The 26,510-nt window shown below is 43.6% G+C and overlaps 1 long non-coding RNA gene and 1 pseudogene across 1 annotated transcript; one reads left to right on the plus strand and one right to left on the minus strand.

Moving 5' to 3' along the window:
- Window positions 1-297: 297 nt before the first annotated feature.
- Window positions 298-14,154, plus strand: LOC105727950 (ladinin-1-like; annotated as a pseudogene).
- A 10,272-nt stretch (window positions 14,155-24,426) lies between these two features.
- LOC135278007 (uncharacterized) lies at window positions 24,427-24,947 on the minus strand. Its single transcript, XR_010345524.1, has 2 exons — window positions 24,750-24,947; window positions 24,427-24,516 (listed from the first exon to the last, which is right to left on the minus strand). It is a non-coding gene; the product is annotated as an uncharacterized LOC135278007 (long non-coding RNA).
- Window positions 24,948-26,510: the final 1,563 nt, after the last annotated feature.

The following is a 26,510-nucleotide window of genomic DNA, read 5'->3' on the forward strand; positions in this document are numbered from 1 at the left end:
GAGGAGGGTGGAAGGAATAGCGCAGGAAAGGAGAGAGTCTATTGAGATGGGAGGTCAGGGGGGCCTTCCTCAAAAGGTGTCTCTCCACTGAAAACCTGGAGGATAAAGAACAAGCAATACAGGTGTCGGCGAGAAGGCAGAGAGAAGGGCAAGACCAGGGCGGGAGAAGCGTGCGGCGGGCCGGGCTGCAGGAAGCCCCGAGAGCCACGCAGCCTGGAGGAGGCGAGGCGCGGCTGGTGCCCGGGCGAGGCGCTGCCAGGGGGCTCTGGCTCCGAGGCCTCAGCACAGGGCGCCGACATGGCCTTTGGAGGAGGGGAGCGTGGAGGGCTCCGAGCCAGGGAGCAGCGCAGTCACGCTCCCCATGGCGCCTGGCAGGTGGAGAAGGTGTGCAGAGGAAAAGCGAATGAAGCCGGGAGCCCGGTGAGGAGTCCAGCAGCGGAGGTTTGCCGGAAAGCTGCTTTTTCCCTGGACAGGGGGTGATGTGCTCCCGAGACGGCCTGGAGGAGCTCTTCTGGACGATGGGATGTGATGATGCTAGAAGAGGAAAACCCAGGGACGTGGGAACGCACAACCCCATCCATCGTCTTGGGTGGCGTCAAGACATTCTTCAGAGCACACCAGGGTCCTCCCTGAAGGCTTTACACTAGTTGTGTGCTCCAGGTACACTGACTCCTTCCCTCGGCTTGGGACAGCGGGGAGGAAGCTGCCTTGAGTCTTCACCCGGGAAGCATAGAGCAGGAGTGGAAACCCGCTGAGCGCCAGGGAGCCCGCAGCTCTCCCACTCCGCACACACCGCCCACGCACACGCGGAGTCAGGAGGCTGCAGAAGAACGGCCCGTTTGCTCCTGCACGGGCCTTCCAGCGTCGTGGAGGTCCCCTGGGTCACACGAGGTCCAGCCACATGTTCGCCACCTTGCTTAAAGGAGCCTGGCCGAGTCCCCCTGGTCTACCTGCTCCCGGGTCAGCCGAAGCCGTGGGTCAGTAGAAAAAGTGATGTAGGAAACCAGAGACTGGTTAGTGGCACTCAGATTCACAGGGAATATTTACAAGGAAAATATGGATACGGCTGGCTATTGTGCATTTTTCTGTATATTTATTCCAACAACAACAAAGACAAAGAGTTTAATTAAACATTTAACTATCTGGAGAGACATGTTTTACCACGTTCCTCTCTTGTCCAAATAGAATGCTGTCTTCTGGTTGGCTAGAGATGGGTACTGGATGGCCAGTATGTGATTCTAGAAAGAACGAACCAATGGCTCTAAGACAGGCCTGTTTCCCCTGCAAGCATGCTGCTTTGCAGAGAAGCGGGGAAAGTGGGGAGCAGATTCTTTGAACTCTGTTGTGGAGTCACCGTCTTCGCGCTGACGCAGCTTCAGAGCGGCAGACCTCCCTTCCTCCCCTCCCGTTATCTCCCTGTCTGCTAGGCAAACATTGACTTCGTGCTAATCTAAAGTCTGACTTAGCAATCTGCTGGGACGAAAAACAATGAAGCCAGCAGGTAAACCTCTCTAAAAAAGTCCAAAGTGCACTATTCATATGCACATCACTCTGTCTCTCAAGGGGAGGGAAAAAAAAAAAAAAAGGCTTCCCTCTTATGTCTGTGGACAAGGTGCATTTAAACTTTCTTTAGGAGAAGGACCAAAACAGAATCAGGAAATATTTTTTTTAAATGATAATTTTCTTAATAGAGCAGATAAAATAGCTATAAAGAAAGAGATTAAAACGTTGTAGAAATATGTCCGATTCCAACATTTGAGGTGAATGTCCCCATCCCCTTGATTTGCTTGCATTGAGCGCTATATTTTGAGGGACGGTGACCTGGCAAGAAAGAGAAACGATGGGCAATAAGTGGACGCAAATGCACAGGGCTAGACTCCGAGGACAGCAGCTGAACAATGGCTGCAGACGTGGGTTTCTCCCCACACACATGCCCACTGGGCCTGTGCCACAGCGACGGTGGCATGGAGCGCTACAGAAGGAAAGTACCCACTAAATGGTGCAAACACGGCCTGGCCCATCTGTCATAAACATTAGGTCCAAAGGCCACAGGTGCAGACGGCACTAAAAAGTAAAAATTACACTCGGGCAGAGGCCACTTGATAAAACAGGAAGAAGAGAAATCTAGGATTGGTTTCCAATCAATAAATGGATAACAACAGTCTATTCATCTTCGGCACCTGTTGTTTCTTCCTCTCTCTGGTCTGCCATGAATAAAGCTGTTTTATTTGTAAAAGATGCTGTGTGTACCCAGGACCAGCCTCTGTCTATTGTGCACTCGGCAAAGTTTGTCTTTGGTGTCCTCCATGGCCAGCTGGCCCACGCTGCTTCCTCCCTGTCCTACCAGGTGTCAGCGCCTCTGCTCTCTCACCCCTTCCCCTGGTCCGAACCCGCCCCCAGAGCCTTCTCTCATTCTCCTGGGTAAATACTGTTTCATTTCACAAATGGATCTTTAACACCTAGTAGCCAGCAAAACACTGTGCTATTCCAGAAGGGAGAGGTTGAAGGGCTGTAAACCCAGCCACCACCCAGGTAGCTGACAGGCCAGTGAGGGTGCAGACATTCACACGGGTCAGCAGAGAGCAGACACCATAAGTGGGCTGTTAGTGCAAACAAATTGACGTGGAAGCATGGAGGAAGGAAAATGTTAGTCGCACATCTCACAATGACAATGCCATCAACTGTGGGCCACATAACAGTGGTCCCGTGACGTTATAATACCATATTTTACTGTATTTTTTCTATATTTAGATATAAAAATACTTGCCATTGTGTTACAACTGCCTACAGTACTGAGGACAAGCACATACTGTATAGGTGTGTAGCCTGGGAGCAACAGACTGTACCTCATAGCCTACATGTGTAGTGGGTGCTCTAATGTTTGCTGAACAATGAAATCACCTAAGGATGCATCTCTCAGGACACATCCCTGTCATTAGGCCACACATGACTGTAATTCCAAATAGAAAAATTTGACCCAAGGAACCCTGGGGAAGAGGTGGAATTTGAACTATGACTTGAATAATGAAAAAGACAGGGAAGAATTCTGAATGGCAGGAAAAGGGAAAAGGGACACTTCAAGTGGATGGAAGGGTACAAACGAAGGTCTGGAGTTTGGTGGGCTCAGGCGGTGTTTGAGGGGCAGTAGTCCACATGTCTTTTTGAATTCTAGATCCATCAATGACTAACTGTTTAACCTCAGAAAGCTACTTAGCCTCTCTGAGCCTTGATTTCCTCATCCAAAAAAAATGAGAATGCATTCAATCAACACATTTATGTGTCAGGATCTGTGCATGGAGTTGAGGGTAAATTGAATTAAGAATATCTGCCTGAGAGGATTTATGTTGGAACTGAAGGAGAACATCTACATGAGCGAAGTCCAGTTTCCTAGCAAGGTGTAGTCTTAATGAATAGCTGTTGATGCTGGTAGTGAGCATGGTGATGGCGAGGCTGGTGGTGGTGATGATGGTGGTGGTGGTGGTGGTGGTAAGGATGGGGATAAAGCAGGTGGTGTGGTGCAGATGGAGATTCTGGTGGAGATGAGTGGTTCGCTATACTGGGAAAGTAGGACATGAAGCATGAGGTCAGCAAGAGAGACACTTACCAAGAGCTTAAGAATAGGGAGGACATTGCCTTAATATAGCGAAAATGAGACCCGTGTGGAATTAATGGCCTTAAAATAACAGATACAATTGCAATATTGTTACTGATGGAGGGTCTTGACTACAAATCCAGAATTGAACAAAATGCACAAACAAAGCAATGAAAGAATAAAGCAATGAAAGCACAGATTTATTGAAAGTGTGCTCCACAGAGTGGTGGCGGGCTACAGCAAACAGCTGAGGAGCACTGGTTACAGAGTTTTCTGGGGTTTAAACCCCTCTAGAGGTTTCTCATTGGTTACTTGGTACACCCTATGTAAATGAAGGAGTGGCTCATGAGCAGTCTGATTGGTTGCAGGAGGTGACCAATCAGGCTGAAGGGAAGTTACAAAGTTACACATAAAGACTTGGCCCATGACCAGTCTGACTGGTCTGATTGGTTGCGGGAGGGGACCAATCAGAGGTACTTTCTATTTTTCATCTGCAATGCTGTGTAAAGGGAGTAGCCTCTGATCCTTTGTTGCTTAGATGTGGAGAGGTGGAGTTTTCCTTTTGATTCAGTTCTGGGAAGTCAGCACAAATTGGCCTTAGATTCCCTGCCTCCAGACCCTATTCTCCTGCTTAAATATGGAATTGACTTTGGGTGGACAAAGTTCTGGGCAGGATTGGGCCCTTCTGAGAACCCTGAAATGGCACTTTCTGTTCACTCCAAGGGTGGCTCTGTGGTGCAATTCACACACCTATTAAAATTAATTTAATCAACTCAAAATAGGAAAGTATTATGAACGATGTATCCTTCTCTGCCATTTTCGGAAAACATAGTCAGTGATGCCCAGACCTGTGGCACAGACCCCTTAGGGTCCACAACAGGGGAGAGAAATGTAGAGCAGAGAATAACACGTGCGCAGCCAGCATCACCATATATACTCAGTCCTGAACTGGTGTCCTCAAAATGCATTGCAACGTGTCCTCAGACTGCATTGAGCAGTTTCCCATGGTCAATCATTTTCTGTTCACTGACCATGTAAAACTGCAGATGTGCTCCTCTCTAAAAAACTCTTACTACAAAATAAAGTCACACTCAAGAGGCAGTAATTTTGCATATTTATGGGAAATGAAAAAAATGCATGAGGCCAGGCGCAGTGGCTCACGCCTGTAATCCCAGCACTTTGGGAGGCTGAGGCAGGAGAATCACCTGAGGTTAGGAGTTTGAGACCAGCCTGGCCAACATGGTGAAACCCCATCTCTACTAAAAATACAAAAAATTAGCTGGGCGTGGTGGCAGGCACCTGTAATCCCAGGTACTCAGGAGGCCTGAGGCAGGAGAATCTCTTGAACCCAGGAGGTGGAGGTTGCAGTGAGCCGACACCGCACCATTGCACTCCAGCTAGGGTGACAAGAGCGAAACTTCATCTCAAAAAAAAAAAAAAAATGCATGAAATCATTAACAATGTTCTTTATTTAAGGCATCCCTCCAAATACCACACACATGTGCATATGCATAACACAAGCTAAAGGCTACTACCAAGATCATCTAAGTGTAATTCTCATATCTTCGTACTCACAGATCTTCAACAACACCCAGTGGGTCTGGGGTAGGCTGTAAGCCTCAAAACATACAAAAAAATTTTCAAAACCTTCCTTAGTGCTCCTTTTCCTCAAACGTGCATCCCATGAGAGCTGCTCAGACGTCCTGTCCTGTTTTCCAATCCCCGCCTGAGTAGGGTCTTTCCTGAGTCCTCGCTCCCTCTTCCACTTTCTTTTTCCTAAACTTCTTCACATCTCAGATTTTTTTTTTTTAATCTTAGTAATTCCTATGTTCTCTGTAAGACAAGGAGACATTCCTCGAAGCTCCCTCTCTTTAAATAGTGTGGGAAGGGAAGTCAGAAAACAGCATTTACATTTCATATTTTAATTCTTGCTACAAAATGAACACTGAGGGCAACCTAGCACCTGATATTCTACCGGGGTCCTTTACTATATCCTCACCCACATAGTTGTGATTGTTTCTCCAACTGGAGTATAAATTCCTTAAGAAATGAATACAATTTTTTACCTTTTTCAAAACCAGTCTTCTGTGCTTGGTATTAACTGTTGGCTTTTGCAAATGAACATACTGATCAAGGGAAGGGGAAAGAAACTACAGAAACACAGCAGACGCAATGATTCAAGACACGAGAGTGGATACGAACCAAGAAGGGAACATTTCCGGAACCATATGGCAAGGAGGCCGGAAAGTCTATAACGTGAGTCACGGGGGAAGTCTCTCACTGGGAAAATTCTACCAGAGAAAGTTTGTAACTGTGGATATCACAGAGTGTCCTGGCTGGGCTGCAGTGGGACTTTGACTCCTTTCAATGTAGGGACCACCACCATCTCCCCTGTACAACAGCACTTCACTGAGCATCTACTATGTCCAAGTACTTTTCTAAGGGTGGGGGCAGATCCGTGAGCAAAAGAGACACAATCCTCTGCTTTGTTCATTGAGTATATAAATAAAGAAGAGGAATCATACATATTACACTGGTGATTGATAAGTGCTTTGGAAAGCAAAGAAACAAAACTGCAAGTAGGGAGAGCTGTTAAGAGCAGGATGGGACTTGCCGATTTAACAGGGTGATCCAGAAAGACATTACTGAGAAGTTAGCATTCCAATCGGGAAGTGAGGGCTAAAGAAACCATGAAGATATCTAGGTAAGAGCCCAGGAATCTCATGGGGAGAGCTGGATCGTGGCTTAGGTGCTAGAACCACGTCTGGTGAATGTAAAGCTTCCATGGTTAGAGAGAAGCCAAATTACAGACACTGACTTTCTCGCGGTCCATGAGAAAGAACTTAACCTGAGGAAGGGAGGAAACTGACATGGTTACTGGGATCCAAATACAGAAAACTGTGTTAATGGTGATGGTGACTTCATACCCTGCCTGGCAACTGGACAAACCTGTCCCTGGGGATGAGATACCTGAAAGCAGTATCCTCCACAAAACGGAAAGTGCTCTCCAACCTAAATATCTAATTTCCAGATTCAAGCAAACTTGATGGGATAGGCCAAAACATAACTAATCTAAACCTAAAAACTGAACTTATGAACACTTTTACATAATTACTAAAAATGATAAGTTGTTTATGGAAATTGTAAAGTATGCAAACACACAGAATACATATGCCCATATATTTAAATATACAAAAAAGGCACAAAAATAAATGGTAGACAAAATTTCTAACTCTTTTTTAAAATGAATTTTATTGTGTGTATTTCAGGTTTCCAACATGATATTATAGGAAACATATAGGTAGTAAAATAGTCACCATAGTGAAACAGATTAATGTATCTTCATCTCATGTAGCTACTTTTTGTGACAGGAGCAGTTAGAAACTACTTATTTACAAAAATCCCTAATACAATTTTATTTACTATGGTCTTCATGTTATATTAAGTCTCTAGACTTGTTCATTCTACATATTGACTACTTTATATTTTTGACCTATATCTCCTCATTTCCTCCCCCACCCTCAGCCCTAGTAACCACTAATCTATTCTCTCTGTATGTATCTAACATATAAGTGAGATTACATAATATTTTTATTTCTGTGTCTGGCTTATTTCACTTATCATAAGGTCCTTCATCTTTATCCATGGTGTGGCAAATTGTAGGATCCTCTGTAAGACTGAGTAATATTCCTTTGGTGTATTAGTTCGTTCTCAAGCTGCTATGAAGAAATACCCAAGACAGGATAATTTATAAAGAAAAGACATTTAATTGATTCACAGTTCCACATGGCTGGGGGAGGCCTCAGGAAACTTATAATCGTGGCAGAAGGGGAAGCAAACACATCCTTTTTCACAAGGTGGCAGGAGAGAAAATTGCCAAGCAAATGGGGAAAAGCCCCGTAAAAAACCATCAGATCTCATGAGAATTCACTCACTAATGAGAACACCACGGGGGAACCACCCCCATGATCTAATTACCTCCAACAAGGTCCCTCCCCCAACACGTGGGGATTACAATTCAGATTACAATTCAAGATGAGATTTGGGTGGGGACACAGAGCCAGCCCATACCAATTGGTAAATAGATGACACATTTTCTTTTTCCATTCGTCCATCAATGAACACTCACGTTGTTTCCGTATCTTGGCTATTGTGAATAACGCTGCAATGAATATTTGCATCATTCACATCTGTATGAGATGGTAAGTTCATCTCCTTTAGGTATATACCCAGAAAGACGATTTCTGGATCATGAAGTAGTTCTATTTTGAATTTCTTTGGAAACCTCCATACTGTTTTTTGTAATGGCTGTATCAATATAGATTTCCACCAATAGTGTCCTATGTCCCTTTTCTGTACACCCTTACCAACATGTATCTCTTGTCTTTTTGATAATAATCATCCTAACAGGTCTGAAGTCATAACTAATAGAATTGTGGTTTCAGTTTGCATTTCCTTGATGACTAATAATGTTGCACACCTCTTCATATATATGTTGGCCATTTTTATGTCTTTGTTGGAGAAATGTCTGCTTGGGTCCTTCACCCATTTTTTAAATATTGGGTTATGTTTTTCTGCTATTGAGCTATAAGAGTTCTTCATAAATTTTGGGAATTAGTCTCTTATCAGATATGTAGTCTGCAAATATTTTTCCTGTTGATTGCTTTCTTTGCTGTGCAGGAATTTTTAGTTTGATATAGTCCTATTTATTTATTTTTACTTCTGTGGTCTGAGTTTTTTGGAGTGATATCCAAAAATATCACCGTCCATGACCAATGTCAAGCAGCTTTTTCCTTCTCTCTCTCCTAGGAGTTTTATGGTTTTAGGTCTTATATTTAGGCCTTTTACCCATTTTGAGATTTTTGTGTATGGTATAAGCGTCCAATTTTATTCATTTGTGTGTGGAAATCCAATTTTTCCAGAACAATGTTTCCAATAAATCTCTCTTATTGAGGAGACTATCCTTTACCCATTGTGTCCTCTTTACACTCTTGTCAAAAATTAGTTAAATGTATATGCTTGAATCTATTTCTGGGTACTCCATTCTGTTCCACTGTCTATGGTTCTGTTTCAGTACCATACTGCTTTGATTACTGTAGCTTCATAATATAATTTTAAATCAGGAAGTATGTCTCTAATTTTATTTTTCTTAGTTTTGCTTTGGCTATTCAGGCATTTCTGTGGTTTCATACAAATACAGTTTTTTTTTCAATTTCTGTGAAGAATAACATTGGAATTTTGACAAGAATTTCATTAAATCTATATATTGCTTTAAGTAGCATGGTCATTTTAACAATATTAGTTCTTCTTATCCATGGACACATTTATTTGTGCCTTTTCCAATTTCACTTATCAATGTTTTACAGTTTTCAGCATACAAATCTTTCACTGTATTGGATAAGTTTATTCCTAAGCACTTTTATACTATTGAAATGAGATTGTTTTCTTGATGTTTTTCCAGCTTGAATGTTATTTTTGTATTGAAATGTAACTGATTTTCTATGTTGATTTTATATCCTACAAATTTACTGAACATTTATTAGTTCTCAGAGTTTCTGAGGAATCTGCAGGGTTTTCTGTATATAAAATCATGTCATCTGCAAATAGAGATAATCTGCCTTCTTCCTTTGTCATTTGGATGCCTTCTATTTCTTTTCTTGTCTGACTGCTTTTGCTAGCAGTCAGCACTAGGTTGAATGAAGCAGTAAGAATGGGCATTCCTGCCTTGTATAAGATCATAATGGAAGAGCTTTCAGTTGTTCACCATTGATCATTATGTTAGCTGTGGGTTTTTTTTAATAAATGCCCTTTATTATGTTGAGGAACTTTTCTTCTGTACTTCAACTGTTAAGAGTTTTGATCCTGAAAGATGAGAAAATATTCTGAACTTCATCAAATGTTTTGTCTACATCAATTGAGACACAGAATTGAGATGTCAATTGAGAATAATCATAGTTATTTTCCTTCATTCTGCTAATGTGATGTATCACATTGATTTGTGTATATTAAACCAAACATGCATGCCAGCAATAAACTTGGTCATGATGTATCATCTTTTTGATGCATTGTAGAATTGGGTTTGCTAATATTTTATTAAGGACTTTTGTATCACCATTCATCAGAGACATTGGCCTGTAGTTTTCTTTTTCTATGGTGTCTGCCTGGCTTAGGTTGATACCTAATAATATTATGAGGTAATATTGCCCTCATAAAATATTTTTGAAAGTATTGTCTGTATCTCTATTTTTTGGAAGAATTGAAGAAGTATTGGTAATAAGTCTTCTTTGAATGTTTGATAGAATTGAGCTCGGAAGCCATCTGGTCCTGGGGTTTTTTTGGTTGGAAGGTTTTTAACTACTTTATTGTCTTGATTTGTTATAGGTAAATTCAAGCTTTCTATTTCTTTCTGATTCAATCTTGGTAGGTTATATTTTTTCTAGAAATTTATTTATCTCCTCTAGGTCATCCCATTTGTTGGCATACAATTGTTCAGAATAGTTCCTTATAATTCTTTTTATTTCTGAGGTGTCTGTTGTAATGTCTCCAGTTTCATCATTGATTTTACTTATTTGAGTCCTGTCTCTTTTATTTCTTGGGTTAGCTAGAGGATTATTGATTCTGTTTATTTCTTCAAGGAGCCAGCTCTTGGTTTTATGAATTTTATCTATGGCTTTTCTGTGCTCTATTTGATTTATTTCTGTTCTGATCTTTATTATTTCCTTCCTTTTGCTAACTTTAGGTTTCATTTGTTGCTCTTTTTTTTAGCTCCTTGAGGCATATTGTTAGGCTATTTATTTTAGAGCTTTCTTCTTTTATAATGTAGGCATTTATTGCTACAAATTTGCCTTTTAGAACTACTGTTGTTGCAGCTCATAGGTTTCAATATATTATGTTTCCATTGTCTTTTGTCTCCAGATATTTTTAAATTTCCCTTTTGACTTCTTCTTTGACCCATTGGTTGCTCAGGAACATGTCTAGTCTCCACATATTTGTGAATTTTCCAAAATTCCTCCTGCTATGATTTCTAGTTTCATACGTTTTGGTTGGAAAAAATGTGAGATATAATTTTAGTCTTCTTGAATTTGTTAACACTTCTTTTGTGGACTGACTTAAGGGCTTTCCTGAAGAATGTTCTATGTGCACTAGAGAAGAATGTTTATTCTGCTGCTATTGGATTGAAAGTTCCATATATGTCTGTTAGGTCTATTTGGCCTGAAGTGAAGCTCAAATCCAGTGTTTCCTTATTACCTTTATGTCCAGTTGATCCATCCATTTTAGAAAGTGGGGTGTTAAAGTCCCCAGCTATTATTATATTGCTATCTAGTTCTTCATTCATATCCATTAATATCTGCTTTATACACTTAGGTATTCTACTGGGTGCATATATATTTATAATTGTTATATCTTCTTAATAAGTTGGCCATTTTACCACTAAATAATGACCTTCTTTGTCTCTTGTAACAGTTTTTAACTTGAAGTCTTTTATCTGCTGTAAACATAGCCATCTCTGCTCTTTCAGTTACTATTTGTGTAGAATATCTTCTTTAATTCCTTTTCAGGCTATGTGTATCCCTAAAGCTGAAATGTGTCTCTTACAGGCAGCATAAAGTTGGATGTTGGGTTTATATCTATTTAGACACTCTCTGCCTTTTAATTGGAAAGTTTAATCCATTTATATTCAGTTTTTATTGATAATAGTTATTATTGATAGGTATTGACTTAACTCCTGCCACTTTGTTAATTGTTTTCCGGTTGTTTTGTAGATTATTTTTCCTTTCTTCCCCTTTTGTTGTCTGCCTTTGTGATTTGGTAATTTTCCGTAATGCTAAGCTGCTATTCTGTTTTCTTCCTTATTTGTGTATTTGCTACAGTTTTTTGCTTTGTGGTTACCATGGGGCTTACATAAAACATCTTCTAGTTATAATAGATTATTTAAAGATGATAACTACTTAACTTTGATCACATACAAATACTCTAGACTTTTAACCACTCCCCCATCATCTACAATTTATGTTTTTGTTGTCACAATTTACATCTTTTTATATTGCATGTTTCTTAGCGGCTTAATGTAGCCACAGTTATTTTTGACCATTTTGATATTTAACCGTTAGACTAGAGAGTTGAAAGATTTACACAACACCACTACAGTAATGACATATTCTGCATTTGACAATGCATGTGCCTCTACTGGTGAGTTTTATATTGTCATATGTTTTCATGATAGTAATCATCATCCTTTTGCTTCTGGCTGAAGAACTCACTTAAATATTTCCTGTAAGGCAGGTCTAGTAGTGACAAATTTTCTTAGCTTTTGCTTCTCTGAGAAGACTTTATTTCTCCTTTATTTCTGAAAGTCAGCACTACTAAGTGTAGTATGCTTGGCTGACTGGTTTTCTTTCTTTCAGCACTTTAAATACATTGTTCCATTCCTTCCTGGCTTGCAAGGTTTCTGCTGATGAATCTGCTGATAGTCTAATGGAGATTTCCTGATGTATCATTTGACATTCTTCTCTCTCTGTGTCTTTGATTGTAATATGCCTCAGTGAGACCCTCTTTGGGTTAAATCTGTTTGGAGATAATTGAGCTTCATAAATCTGCATGTCCATATTTCTCTTACGACTTGAGAATTGTTCTGCAACTTGTATGTTAAATAAGTTTTCCATGCCTTTCCTCCTCTTCTCCCTCTGATAACCCCATATTGAAATATGTGTTTATTTAATGAATGTCTCATAAATCCCATAGATTTTCTTCACTCTTTTTCCCCTAAACCAGGTTATTTCAAAAGACCTCTTTTCAAGTTCAGAGATTCTTTCTTCTGCTTGGTCTAGTCTGCTATTGAAGCTACAAGATTTCTATTTGGTTCTTTTTTATGAGAGCTACCTCTTTGTGGACCCCGAGGGGTGCCAGGTGAGGCGGCAGCCAGTGGGGTGAGGGCGGCCACGTGGGGCTCCTGCAGCGTGGCTGTCAGCAAGAAGGACTGGTCCACGCTGTCCAGCCTTGCCCGGCAGGGGACTCTGGAGGATGAGGAGGAGCAGGAGCACGAGTGCAGGTGGCGGCACCGCAACCTGAGCTCCACGACGGAGGATGAGGCTCCCAGGCTCAGCCCAAATGGAGACCAGCGGGCCTCTGCTTCTGAGAGGCTGCCGAGTGTAGAAGAAGCAGAGGTGCCTGAGCCACTGCCCCCAGCCTCCAAAGATGAGGACGAGGACATCCAGACCATCTTCAGAACGCGGCAGGAGCGGAGGCAGAGGCGGCAGGTGGTGGAGGCTGCACAGGCCCCGGTCCGGGAGAGGCTGGAGGCAGAGAAGGGGAGGGACAGCTCGAGCCCTGGGCAGGCCACACAGCCACCCCTAGTCCCCAGGAAGGAACCGGAGACCCCACCTCGCCGGAGACCCTGGAGGAGGAGAGCTTGACGGGCAGGGAGCCAGGAGGGAGGAAGAAAGGGGTTCCAGAGAAGCCCCCAGTCTTGGAGGAATCCTCCACACCAGAAAAGATGGCACCCAAAAAGAGCCTGGTCTCTGAGAAAACCTCCATCTCCGAGAAAGGGCTGGCGTCAGAGAAAACATCCCTATCGGAGAAGACAGCGGTGTCAGAGAAAAGAAACAGCTCAGAGAAGAAGTCTGATCTAGAAGAAAACGGTGTCTCCAAGAAGTCCCTGGCCCCAGGGATGGCACTGGGCTCAGGAAGAAGGCTGGTGTCTGAGAAAGCATCTATCTTCGAGAAGACACTGGCCTCAGAAAGGAGCCCAACTACAGACGCCAAGCTGGCCCCAAAGAGGGCCACAGCCTGAGAGTGGCCCCGGGCGCAGGAACCGCCAGCCCCTGGTGGAAGCCCAGCGGCCACCAAGGAGCAGAGAGGAAGGACCCTCCCTAGGAAGAACCTGCCCTCCTTGGCAGAGCAGGGGGCTTCAGACCCTCCAACTGTGGCCTCCCGCCTCCCACCCATCACACTCCAGGTGAAAATCCCCAGCAAGGAGGAAGAGGCAGACATGTCCTCACCCATCCAGCGAACCTACAGCAGCTCTCTCAAACGCTCCAGCCCCAGGACCATCTCCTTTCGGATGAACCCCAGGAAACACAACTCAGAAACAACCCTAACTCGCAGCGCCAGCGTGAGGCTCCCAGCCAACACAGTGAAGTTGGGAGAGAAGCTGGAGAGATACCACACGGCCATATGGAGATCGGAATCCGTCAAGTCTCCGGGCTTCTCTCGCACTGAGTTCTTCGTGGCCCCTGTGGGTGTAGCCAGCAAGTGCCACTTCTTTGAGAAGTAACTGGTGGGTCAGAGTCGAGCAGAACCAGCCTCCAGCCGGAAGGAGGATTTGAGGCTCTCAGGGGTTGTGACATCAAGGCTCAACCTGTGGATCAGCAGGACCCAGGAGTCCGGAGATCAGGACCCCCAGGAGGCACAGAAAGAATCGGCTGCTACCAAGAGGACTCAGTGGGGAAAGAAACCTGACTCCTCTCTGGATGCTGAGGTGTGACAAGCTCTGCCAAGACAGACCTGCACGTCTTCGTCTTGAGGGGCCTCCCTCATGCCCGGCCCCTGCCTCTCACAGCAGCACCCCTGACTCCTCTCATTGCCCCTGTTCCCTTTTTGCCTCTGGATCTGTTTGGGCAGAGCCTCTGGGATTGGGAATATTTGTAAGACTCAGCCAGCTCCTTCCCAGCCCAGCCTCTTGGGGCTGGAACTTTCTCGCCTCACTGCAGGCGCAGCAGATGCTGGGACCCAGGCTCTGCCCAGGACACAGCACAGGTGCACATCAGCACTATGGGGCCTATGTCCTGGCCAGAGGCATCTGCTCCTTCCTGCTCCCATCCAGGGTCGGGGCAGGGCGTCCTCAAGAACTCCAGAGTCACCTGTCTTGCCGACTCCCAGCAAGTGCCTCTGAGTGTCTGTGATGTCTCCATCACTGAGGCCTGGGCCCACCCATCTTGGTCCCTGGGACCTGTGCCCAACCACCGAGGCCCACTCTGGTCAGATCGGGAATTCTCATTCAGCTCATGAATTTGTTGAATTGTCTATCTGTATTCTCATTTCCTTAAAATTATTATTTTTAATTCCTTTTTAGGCAATTTCAATTTCAATTTCTTTGTGGTCAGTCACTAGGGAATAACGGTCTTCCTTTTGTGGTGCCATGTTTCCTCGCTTATACATATTTCTTATGTCCCAACATTGATGCCTGTGCATCCAGTGGAACAGATGTCTCTTCTAATTTTATAGAGGGGCTTTCGTAGGGAAAGACTTCGACCCGCAGATGAGTCTTAGGGTGTCAGGTCAGCAGGGTACTTGGCTCTGGTTCTGAGTGGGTGCAGTAGTGTAATCTCTGTGCAGCTTCTTCAGCTGTGACCAACATCAGCAATGACTGTGAGTACCTCATGTCTTAGACTATAGGAGTTTGTGCCAGTGGTGGTGGCATGGTAGATTGTTAGGGTTCTTGGTGGCAAGGGCATTAGGGGCTCTCCTGTTATTTCCCCCACAGTGGGCACATTTAGCTGAAGGGATCCCTGTTCGTATCAGATGTGACATGGGCCACAGGCAGCCATAGCATTTCTGTGTTCAAGGGCACAAGTGATTGGAATGGCTGTAGAACTGGGGTCCTGGGCTCAGTGTCTTGTTGAACTGCTGTGGCACCTGTGATGTGGGCACAGGTTCATTCTCTGAGGCACAGGTGGATGCAGGTCTCCCACCAAGCCAGGGACTGGGACTCTGAGGCATTCCCCAGCAGCTCGTGTCCAGGGTTCAGAGATGTAGCTGTGACTCAGCCTGGAGATCAGAGCACAGCATAGGCATGGCTCCAGCGAAGAAGGCGTGTTCCAGAGGCTCAGTCCCCAGAGAGCAGGCGACAGCTGCAATTCAGGTCCTAGAATCCATAGGGCACAGTGGCAACTCAGGCATCAGAAGTGAGGGTACTGCGTAGTGATGACTGTAGCCCCAGAGCAGTGGAATACAGTAGTAGGTCAGTCTCTGTAAGGCCAGGTGCAGTGGCAGCAAGGACCCCAGAATAGTGGAGCACAGCTACAGCTTGGGCTCTGGGAAGCAGGTGCCACTTCTCAGGGAGATGTGTGCCTCGTCAACTGAGACTCCAGAGGGCTGGCTCAGATCCAGGAAGGTGGGGCACAGCAGCTGTTCAGCCCAGGGGTGGGGCAGCATGGCTCAGACAAGGCTGTTTCTCTGGGGACCAGTATGCCACATCAGCTCAGCACTGTGGGGTGAGGCTGCCCTGCTGGGCTGGGATCCAGGTGCCTGAGGAACAGACTGCCGTAAGACCTTGGGTACCAGGGATGTAGCTGCTCTTCTGGACCAAAGTTCCAATTTCCTGGGGGCGGGACATTGGGCTAGTTCACTTCTCCTTAGTTAGCCTGGGACAGTTAAGAGCAACATATTGGATGGCTGATAGGGCTCTGGGTATGAGAGTGGGTTTGTCGACTTGGAGAGCTGCACTAGCAGGTGACCTCCCACTGTCAGCATCTCCAGGAGCTTTCTTCTTGGGTGCAAATCCCAGGAGGACAATTTCTAGATGATAAAGACCTGGCTGCTATTATTGCAGGAGGCCGGTAGGGGGAGAGGATGAGGCCGGGAATCTCAACCTCCAGAATGCAAATATTCACTCAATCCACTTGACTTCTGGGTGTGTACACTCAGGTGAGGCTGGGTCCTTCAGTAGAGAGACCTTCTTGTATTACCAATTCCAAAAAATAAACATGTGTCATCGGCTTCATCTCCTGCTCGTCTCCTGCACTATGTGAGGGAGGGAATATTGAAGATTTCCCTCTATTTCTATGAATCTCCAACCTCCAATCAGGCTCCTCTGTGTCAACTGCCTCACTTCACTCTCCACTTCTAAAATTATCAAATATTCCCAATTTCTTAGCTATTAGAAGATTCTGCGCTATCGATTACATTGGCTGTCAACTTTCCATCTATTGTCTTTAATTTTGAGGGTCCTGCTGAGTTATTTACATCTCATTCATCGATATCCCGGCTTCCAGACTTTTTTAAATTATCTTTATTATTTTCTGTGGGGATTTGGATAAAAGCAAAAACACACGCATATGTTCAGTCCACCATCTTTGCCTAGAGATGCTCCAGATGGATTTCAGAGATACGACATCTTTTACGTGTTTCATTCTATTTCTCTTCTTTTGCCTTTCCTTCACATTGTTTGTTATTCTCTCTTTTCTGTTCTCATTTTTGTAATGTTTTCTTTGGTCTCCAGGAGATTTCCTTTCTTGCGTGCTTATTTGACCTGTATTGCTTTTCAACTTGTTTTGTCTTTTTGAGATAGTTTGGATCAATTCTCCTGTACTTACCACGTGCCCACATCTCTGACACCAGCCCATATGTCCCTTGGAACTCAGATTGGGGAGTTGGTTATTTTCCCTTCTCCTACTCTTGTTCGACTGGACCACATGGGAGGAGTCAGAAGGAGCTTCCCCTTGGGTTTAGGAACTTAGGGTTGGTGGACTGGGATTCTTCACTTTAAAATTCTGCATCAATGCTCTGGCTACATCCCTAGAGGCACGTTGGGTCCTTCCCACAATTCAGTGGAGTCACATTCACACAATCTGCTCCAGGCCTTCCCTTTCCCTGTTTCAGGTTTTCTCCCCAGGGATCATATAGTTCCCTTCCTCATGTGTGAGGAAAGGGCAGGAAAACCAACAGCTTGAGGTCCTGAGCTGCTCTACAGCAAGGGAGAAGACCTTCGCCCGAGGTCTTCCCCGCCTTCATCGGGCCTCTGCCGCCTAAAGAATTGTGTTCTTGCTTGCTCTTTCAAATCTCTGTTATTTGATTAGCTTTGAAGATTCTAACCTTCCTACCTCCTCTTGTTCTCCATCTTTTTGGCCCAGGAAAAACACTGCAGTTCCGTCCTCAGGGATCTTCTCCTTCTTCCCTTTGCCATTTGTGAATCCTTCCAGGTGTCTCTGCAAGCTGGGCAATGGTGGGAAAGCTCTTCGGGTTTCATCTACTCACCTCACCTCGCTCTAATGTTGGGGTGAGGTAAAGTCTTGTCTCTCCCTGGTCTCTACTTTCAAAGTTTACAAATCATGGCACAATGTTATAATAACTTTTTTTCTGATTTTTTAGTGTTGTTTTGTACTTTTAAAACTTCATTCTATTATCTTGCTGTGGACATCACCAGTGCTATTTAAGGATTAATTTTCTTTTCTTTTTTTTTTTTTTTGAGACAGAGTCTTGCTCTGTCACTAGGCACCAGACTGGAGTGCAGTGGCACAATCTCAGCTCACTGCAATCTCTGCCTCCTGGGTTCAAGCAATTCTCCTGCCTCAGCCTCCTGAGTAGCTGGGATTACAGGTGTGTGCCACCACGCCCAGCTAATTTTTGTATTTTTTTTTAGTAGAGACAGGATTTCACCATGTTGGCCAGGATGGTCTCGATCTCTTGACCTTGTGATCCACCCACCTCGGCCTCCCAAAGTGCTGGGATTACAGGCGTGAGCCACCACGCCCAACTTGAGGATTAATTTTTAACATTTTCTTTCTGAAAATGTTGCCAACTTGTTTCTTCAGTTTCCTCACATACAAAATGCGGATATAATAATGCCTACCTGGCAGAGATGTGAAAATACAATCAAATAAGTATTGTGAGGCATTCTGTGTGTTCCTAGATTAATAATGAAACCACACAAGACTACAGCCTAGAAGCCAGAGACACTGTGTCTCTCTAGACTAATAGTACGTCACTCAACAAAGTCAACAAAGATAGGTAATACCAAATGGCAACCATCATAATCATAACTGAGTCAGGAAAGGATCATCAGCAGATATTAAAATCAATGAGATTTTTAAAAACCAAAATATTTACATACCCCAAAATATCTTTTTACAAGGTAAAATTCTTACAAAAGGAAAAATATTACCTTTGCTATGATTGATACTTACAAAAGAAAAAATAGCAGCTTTGCTATGATAAAGTCCAGTACATATCATCTTACCCAAATGAACAAACTAGGAATGTGGCAAATCACTCTGTGTACTTCCTGACATCCAGGACTACAGAGAACACAATATTACTTCTATGGAATTCCTGCCAAAATGAATAACTTGAATCAAATCTTGAAGAAACATCATAAAAACCCAAGCAGGAAAAATGTACAAGCTAGCTGGCCTCTCTGTCCACAAATGTCAGGATCGTGAGCGAGAAAGACTTAGAAAATGTCCCTGATTAAGAGACACTTAAGAGGCATGACAGTGAAATACGGTGCATGTTCCTGCATTCAGTCCTGGACCACAGTTGTGTTGCTCTGATTGTCTTTCCTGTGATGAAAATTATTGTGTCAACTGGTAAAATTTGAATGAAGTGTATAGGTTGTGTTACTGTTAATTTCATGACTTTGATCTTGTATGGTGGGTATGTAAGATTAGGTACACGTGTTCAGGAACACACCCTGAGATGTGTTGCAGTAAAGGGGAATCACATCTACAACTTATCACAGACATTTTTCATCATGAAAAATAGAAACATACATGTAAATATACACACACACGTACATACACACGGAAATAGAGATGGATGATAGGAAGCAAATGTGGTCAAAGGTGAACAACTGGGGAATCTGAGTGACTCCAGAATGATTTATGCTACACCTTTTGTACCTATAGCTTTTCCTAAGTTTGAAACTGTTTCAAAATAAAAGGTTTGAAATATCAATACTAAGGCATAAACGCCCTAGAGACAGGTCTGTTTCTGAAGCCATAATGAGGAAAGCTGTGGTTTGGGATTCACATCCTAACATCAACATTTAGTAGTTTTATGATATTAAATGTTTATCCTTACTTCTCTAAAAATCTCAGTTCCATTATCTGTAGAATAAAGGTAACAGGAACAACCTCTACGAGCTTTTGAGAGAATTAAGCGAGACCGCACATTCAAAGCACTGAGACTCACCCTGCACAGAGAATGCTCAGATATTTGTTGCGAGAATGAATGACAGGCTCTGCTGAGAGGGAAGGAGTCGGGGCAAGGGCTGTTTCCAGGCCCAGGAGCACATGTTGACATCACTCCTTCCCTGGTCTCATAACAGAGCCAAGATTTAAGAGATGAAGGCAGGCCATGAGATGGATAAAGAAGGAAGGAGGAAAGGAAGGCGGAACCAGATGTGACCCAAAGACCCAGCACTGTTTTCCAGAACTGACCTCAGGAGAAGGTGCAAAGCAGAGCTTTGGGGACATGGCCAGGCAAGTCCCTCTTTCCCTCACTGCCCCTGAGCATTCTGAGATATTTAAAACTAACCCATCATTTGATATTTCTATCACTTCCCCATCTTTTCTCTCAAACTGTAAGTATCAACTTACCTGAATTTTAACCAACGTTTTAGAAAAACAAAATCCCCAAAATTCTAGTGGGGGCTTAATGCTCAGACTTTTTCTATAAGATAAACAGTAAAAATATATTTTTTAAAAAAATTATTTTTTTCCAGATTCTTCCAAGTACTCAAAACAACATGCAACCCCTAACTTTAAGTTAGCTTGTCTAGACCCAATCACTATTTTACCAGTCGGTATGTTATCACCTCAGAACTGTAATTATGTTTATGCCTTTTGAACAAGCTGATGAAAAGAAGCATTTGCTTAAGGTTCCCATCAATGAATGCAGAGCTTAGACTAGTCTTTAGCTTATACAAACGTTATGCTTATTAATTCAGAATATTCATTCAGTTATTGAAACACGATGACAAAACTGTACAGTGAAAGACTGATTCTCTATTATCCATATTAGCATTGCACAGAAATCCTTGGCTCAGGAATAACCGTCCGAGACTCGGGATTCATATATCTCTTTGAATTTTTAAAACGGTGATTTAGGTATCAAAACTGCAACACCAACGCTCTGAATACACAGATTATAAATTATCAAAATAAGTCCGTTCTGATTAAGAACTCTCCAGCTGGATTTCAGCTTAAGAAACTCAAGCACTGCCGATGCGGAGTCCAGTCCACGCCAACAACCACAGCGTCCTTTTTAATTAAAAGCCAGTGAGATGACTCATGCCACCTGTTCCATTGATCCTGCTATATTCCTATTTTGGTCAGAGTTCTCTTTTGAGGATTCAAACTTTTGTGAAAACAAATAGAAATATTTATTCAAATTGATTACTACTATTTCACATCCTGACAACCACATTTCCTACTGTAAAATTATGTTTATCTATGTTAATTGTAATAACCCAAGGATTATTCAAAGTGACAATCACAGTGGTAAATGTAGCTGTTAGAAGGGCTAGTAGCTAGAGCAGTTATTGTATACTTTCACATATCAATGGAAATAGCCTTTCTAAAATTTGTTATCGACCCACAAAAGCAGACCCTTAAAAATCTGCCTACTTAGATACATTTCGATGGAATGTTTACATCTCAGTAAGTATATTGAACGAAATGAAATATAACAAATCCAGGGAGGAGGGAATGGTGAGGGGTGGGGGAGGGGGTGGTCACCATGCTTTTATGGCTGGATCCAGATGACGCATGATTAATTGTGTAGCTTTCTAGACTTTGAGTTCAATGTGGAGCTGATAGAGAGACTTCTGCAGAAGCCCTGTACTCAGACAGCAATCTGCTCCCACTTACAGAGCTTACGAGTGGGATTTGCAGGCTGTCCATATTATATTGCCTTATTTGCCATCATTCTAGTCACTAGTCAATCAGCTGTGAAGACAGGAGTCAAAATAAAGGGGAAAAAAAGGTGATGGTGTAACTGCGCTGTCTGCCTAGATGAGGTGAAACCTTTCCTTCTAAACACAATAGAGAACGTAATCAATGTTAAGCAGAGGAACCTTTCACAAACCACAGTACCAGAGATTCCAATTACTCCCTACTCTGTTGTTCAGGAACCCTTCCTCTAAGCAAAATGCAGCGAGACTCTAACCATGGATTCCCAGTGGGTTATGTGAGAAACAAGATGTGGAGAATGATTCTCACAGGCCAGCATGCATGTGAGTCAGCTGGGGTCCTGAGGCATCTCTCAGAGATTTGGGGGCAGTCACTCCCTGGTGGGCAGGCGATCAGGCCTTGAAAGAGTTCTTGGGGACACCCAGGGTAAGAGTTTGGGGCTCTAGGAACTGTGAGAAGAGTTAAAACCCAGAACACATGATGTGGCTTGTGGCCTTCCCCCCAAAGGCAAATGAGAGCTTGACAAACGGAACCCGTAGGCACCCAAGCAGATCCTTTTGTGAAATCCATCCCTCTCTTCACCACATCACTCACACTAGCCTGTTACATGAAGTCTTTTGTGTTTTTCCTTTTGCTACACACATGACTCATACAGGGAAGCAAAGTGAGCCGAGAGTTCAAGGGCACTTTTGACTAGAACCAGATGAATTGTTGCAGTTGCCTGGGAAACCTTTGAAGACAAGCATACTTGATATGTCAAATATCTGAAGTTAACATGAGCCAAAGTCATCTAGAAGGTAACTCCGAGAAAGCTAATGGCATAAGAGGGACGCTTGGCTTGTACAAGTAGTTCCAATTTGTTATATGCTCATGAACTTTTGAAAAGAGGAAAGGATTTTATCATCCTAATTAGCCTAGAAGAATGATGGTCTTAAATGCTAACTTTCAGACTACAAAATAAAATTTAGTGAAAAGACATTTAGATCCCCTAAACATTTATGCTTAGACCATGAAACTAGAGTTTTATCATAACCCTGGAACAAAATATAACATGTTCCCATAGAATTCTTTGGAATTCTGTTCCAGTGTAGTAGGTTTTTCTTCCAGACTGCAAGTGTAAAATGTGTATCCACATTGATTTTATTATAAAACAAAGAATGTTTTCTGTGGTGATTCTGAGAAGAAAAAAAATTAACAAGCAAAACAATGGGCTATAATTTTGCATCAAGGACATATGCATTTAATGGGAAACTTTCTAAGCTGCATTTTGCTTCAAATGCTGTGTTGTGTAGAGATTCTTAAGCAAATCTAAATTTGTGATTTTTGCAATATTTTTATCAGAAAAAAATCACTCCGAAAAGTTGCATAATTAAAAGTTGTGCACATGCCTAATACTAGGCTTCACGAAGTCTTTCGTAATAAAATAAAAGGAAAATCGAAGTGAAAACATCTCTGATGACCTCAGGGAATTAAAATTCTGACACTTGCACCTCAATCCTTCCATATTGAGGGGCCCATTTAGAGATTAGCATGTTTGGGGAGTTTTGTTATTATTTCAGAGATCTATGACGTTGGAGGAAGACGCTGTCCAGAAAGGGCTACTTTCATGCAGATATTTTCACTTCAGGTTTCAAGACATCTGTTTGGAAACGCCTCGGAGAGTTCATTGCTCTGCACTGCCCTCTGCTGGTGCGCCTGTGTAAATGGTTTCTGGAAAAAAGTCCAGTGCGGCCATCGTTTCTATCCTCTTACATTTCCACCCCAATTCATCAACACGTTGCTCAAAGGTCTGGATTTCTTATGTGGCGATGTACAGAGCTGAACTTTAGTTCAAATCGTTTAAAGGAATAATCAAAATAGAGCTTTTTTATCTTGGAATTTTTTATTTACATTTCGTGTTGGAAATATAGGTTTTCTCAGATAACGCACGGTCACAAACTAAGGACTCTGTCTCACCTAAAAGGTTTGGTTACAAAGTCAGTAAGAAAAATGATGTTATTTTTGAATATATTCAATGTAGGACTATGTTGCTAAGAACGTCATTTTTATCTTGGCCACATGAACATGGCTTACAAAAGTATCATTTATTTGGCATAAATTATTTAGATTGATCTGAAGGAACCATTCCTGCTAATTTGACAGCAATTTATCTGAAATAGTTAAAGATCAAGGCTCCAAGTTGTATGCAACAAATGCAGCCACCAATTGCGGGCAAATCAGAAGCTCTTCCCGACTGGAACACCGCTGTGAGCCTCACTGCCTGTGCTCCTCCAGCTACAAGAGCTTTCCTTAACCACAGACACAAGACAGAAAACTACACAGTCCTGAGAACCAACAGCTAATTTCTATGTGAGCTGGAGGAACAATCTCGTCATAGTGCTAACATTATGTGTATATATCGTACCAACAAATAAAAGTGGCTATTATGCTTTGCTTAAGAAACTCATCTACAATCCCAAGTACTACACAGTGACCAATGCAATCTTTGTCCCTCTGAGCCTCCTTCAAAACACCCGTTCAGAAGTCCAAAATAGGGTTTATTTTCAGTAACCTAAATTAGTTAGAGATTTTTAAAAATCTTATGGCTCAAAGAAAGAACCATGAAGTTTGATTCCTCGGTGCCCGCGTTCCAGCAAACAGACATATAGCATGCATATGCTGCAGGTCTCCTATAGCGACAAACAAATGGCTCAAGTACTCAACCTGTCTCCATATTCGACGCTTATTATGTGAAAGCAACAGATGTACTTCTCAGCTGAGCACAGAAGAAGCGATGTTTTAAAAAATCCTAAACAGAAGATGAGTCAGTCCCAGTGCAAATATAAATCTAAAAGAAATTCCATACTGTACAAGTGATGGTTGCAATATTAAATACATTGACTTTTTAACAGAACTGTCTGCCGAGTATCATAGTCAGATGCCCTCGACCTGGTGAACATGTCTTTGGCTGCTCCACAGCCGGCATTAGAAACAACTCAGGTGGCCACTGATGGCCACGGGGGACACAGGGCTGCCATGCCCGTGCCCAGGAGAGAGAGGGGCAAAAGGTGAGCCCTCCATCCTCCCTCTGCCCGTCCCGCCCCAGTGGTATATGTTTCCTCTCAAAGCTCAACCCAGTGTGATGTAATAAAATAACCTAAATGTACTTTTTCCAATATTTTTTTCTTACCTTTACCTGGCGAATGTCTACAGGTGTGTCGAAAGTTATCTTTTCCTGGATGTGTTCCAAAATGCTCTTACGCTATTTCTCTTAGGATTTCTCCACGCTGCCCCATTCACAAATTTTATTATTTTCTAAAAAAGAAAAAAAAGATGTGATATGAAAATTATCCTAAGAAAACCATTGATTTTCAGTCAAAGCTACACAGATGCCAAACCAATGTGAATATCACCTTCCACAACGCTACCAGGCACTGGTTTTTGTGTGGGATGATGCCAGGAATCTCTCTTCACGTGGCTTTATTAAAAGCCATGGCTTCTGAGATGTCAAACACCCACAGTTACCTCAATCTTTTTTTTCTCCTTACCTCTAGTATTCCCGTGAGGTCACATTCAGTTAAAAACATCCTGCCCTTCTCCCTACAAAAAGGTTCCATAGAATCAGAACGCAGAGGCGCTGCAACTTGCTAACTTTGCTCAGCGTTATTTACCAACCGCACAAAGAAAATGCTGTCTATTCAGAACTCATTTCAAAACTCTTTTCACTGAGAGTGAGCGAACAAGCGGGCTCATGTCCCGAGCCCAGTCACATCTCCAGCGGTCCGGTGATGGCCGTGGGGCCGGCGCCGAGTGGCACGGCCTCTGCGTTGACCCACAACGGTCTGTTGTCCACGCCGCGCGGACCACACAGGCCGACGGGAGTCAAGAAAGGGGGAGGGGCGGGGGCTCTTCCACTTTCTCACCCCGAGCTTCTTTGCTTGTTTGCCCCAAATATCTGTCAGGAGGCAGCCCTCTCCCCTCAAGGCTCCTTCATCCTGGACGTGCAAGATGTCCCTGCGGTGACAAATACAGAATCTGCTCGGTGGGCCTGGGTTCGAGGCCCGACCTCATCACTGGGTTAGGAGTGTGGGTAGGTTATTTAAACCACCTGGAATTCAGTTTCTCTTTGTGTTATGGTGATAGTGATTGTACCTGGCTCACTGGGTTTGACGAGTAACTGGATTTTAGGACAGACTCTTTCTCTCTCCGTCCAGCTGAGGCTGCAACAGTCAGGTATTGGTAGGAAACTTACCCTCCCCGCGTGCCACAGAGTGCGGAGGAAGCAGCCCAGGGACTTCTTTAACGACTCCGGATTCCTCAGCCAGATCATGGATATGGAAAAAGCTTAGATTAGAAAGAGGAGTTTCTAAAGGGACCTCCTTGGCCTCCTGTCCCACGTTTCCAAGGCCCATGGAATGGGGGCTTCGAGGCTTTTTCCTGCAGCTGGGAGACAGGAGCCAGCCACACAAACCCAAGCAGATCGTGCGGCAGGATCTGTCCCAGAATCTGCCTAAGACAGCAGAGGAGTTGGCAAACAGCTTTGAGGGCAAAGCCAGAGGCCATGGACGGATGCACCTGCCGAGCGAGGGTGGATGGAGGAAGGAGGAGAATGAGAGTTCCCTGGAAAAGTTGTGTGTCCTGGGCCAGCAAGAGAAATCCTGTCCAACATGTGCAACCAAGGATCCTTGGAGGTAGGAGGAGACCCAGGCAAGAAGGGACTGGAGGTCATCCATTGGACAGCCAGGGCTGAGGAAGGTATTGTATCGTCCAGTGACGACCTGAAAGAAGGAAGATACATCCACCAGGAATGAGGGAGCTGCAAGAATAAGGGCGCTGCCAGGGGCTTCCAAAGCCTCAGCGCTCCAGAGTCCATCATAGAGAGCTGACCCAAACCATCTGCCAGATCAGAAAATAGGACACCAGCCAGTCAGGTTAGAAGAGGCTGAAGTTCCTACGTCTCCTTCCTGCATGCACCCAACATGCACCCTACGACCATAGCAGTTGCGCTGAGATGGCATGGGAGAAGGAGCAGGGAGAGAGCAGAGCCTCCTCAGCCTCCCCTCCTCACTGCAGGCACAGACAGGACATGCGGGGGCAGAGGTAGCTAGGCCAAGGTCAGTTTCCAATTATCACATCGGACCAGACACTGTAAGTGCTGAAATGAAACTGCTTCTGTGATTCCAGTTGACCAGAAGACTTTCTGGATTATCTGAGAGTGGCAGAAGAGCCATGGGGTCTGCCAGAGTTTTCATCCAGGGGTCATGGATGCTGGTCCCGATGAATAAAGTTCACCAGAACAAAAGAACAAA

Source organism: Aotus nancymaae, unplaced genomic scaffold, assembly GCF_030222135.1.
Source record: "Aotus nancymaae isolate 86718 unplaced genomic scaffold, 86718_ANA_hifiasm-v0.15.2.pri h1tg000036l, whole genome shotgun sequence".
NCBI classification, from domain to species: Eukaryota; Metazoa; Chordata; class Mammalia; order Primates; family Aotidae; genus Aotus; species Aotus nancymaae.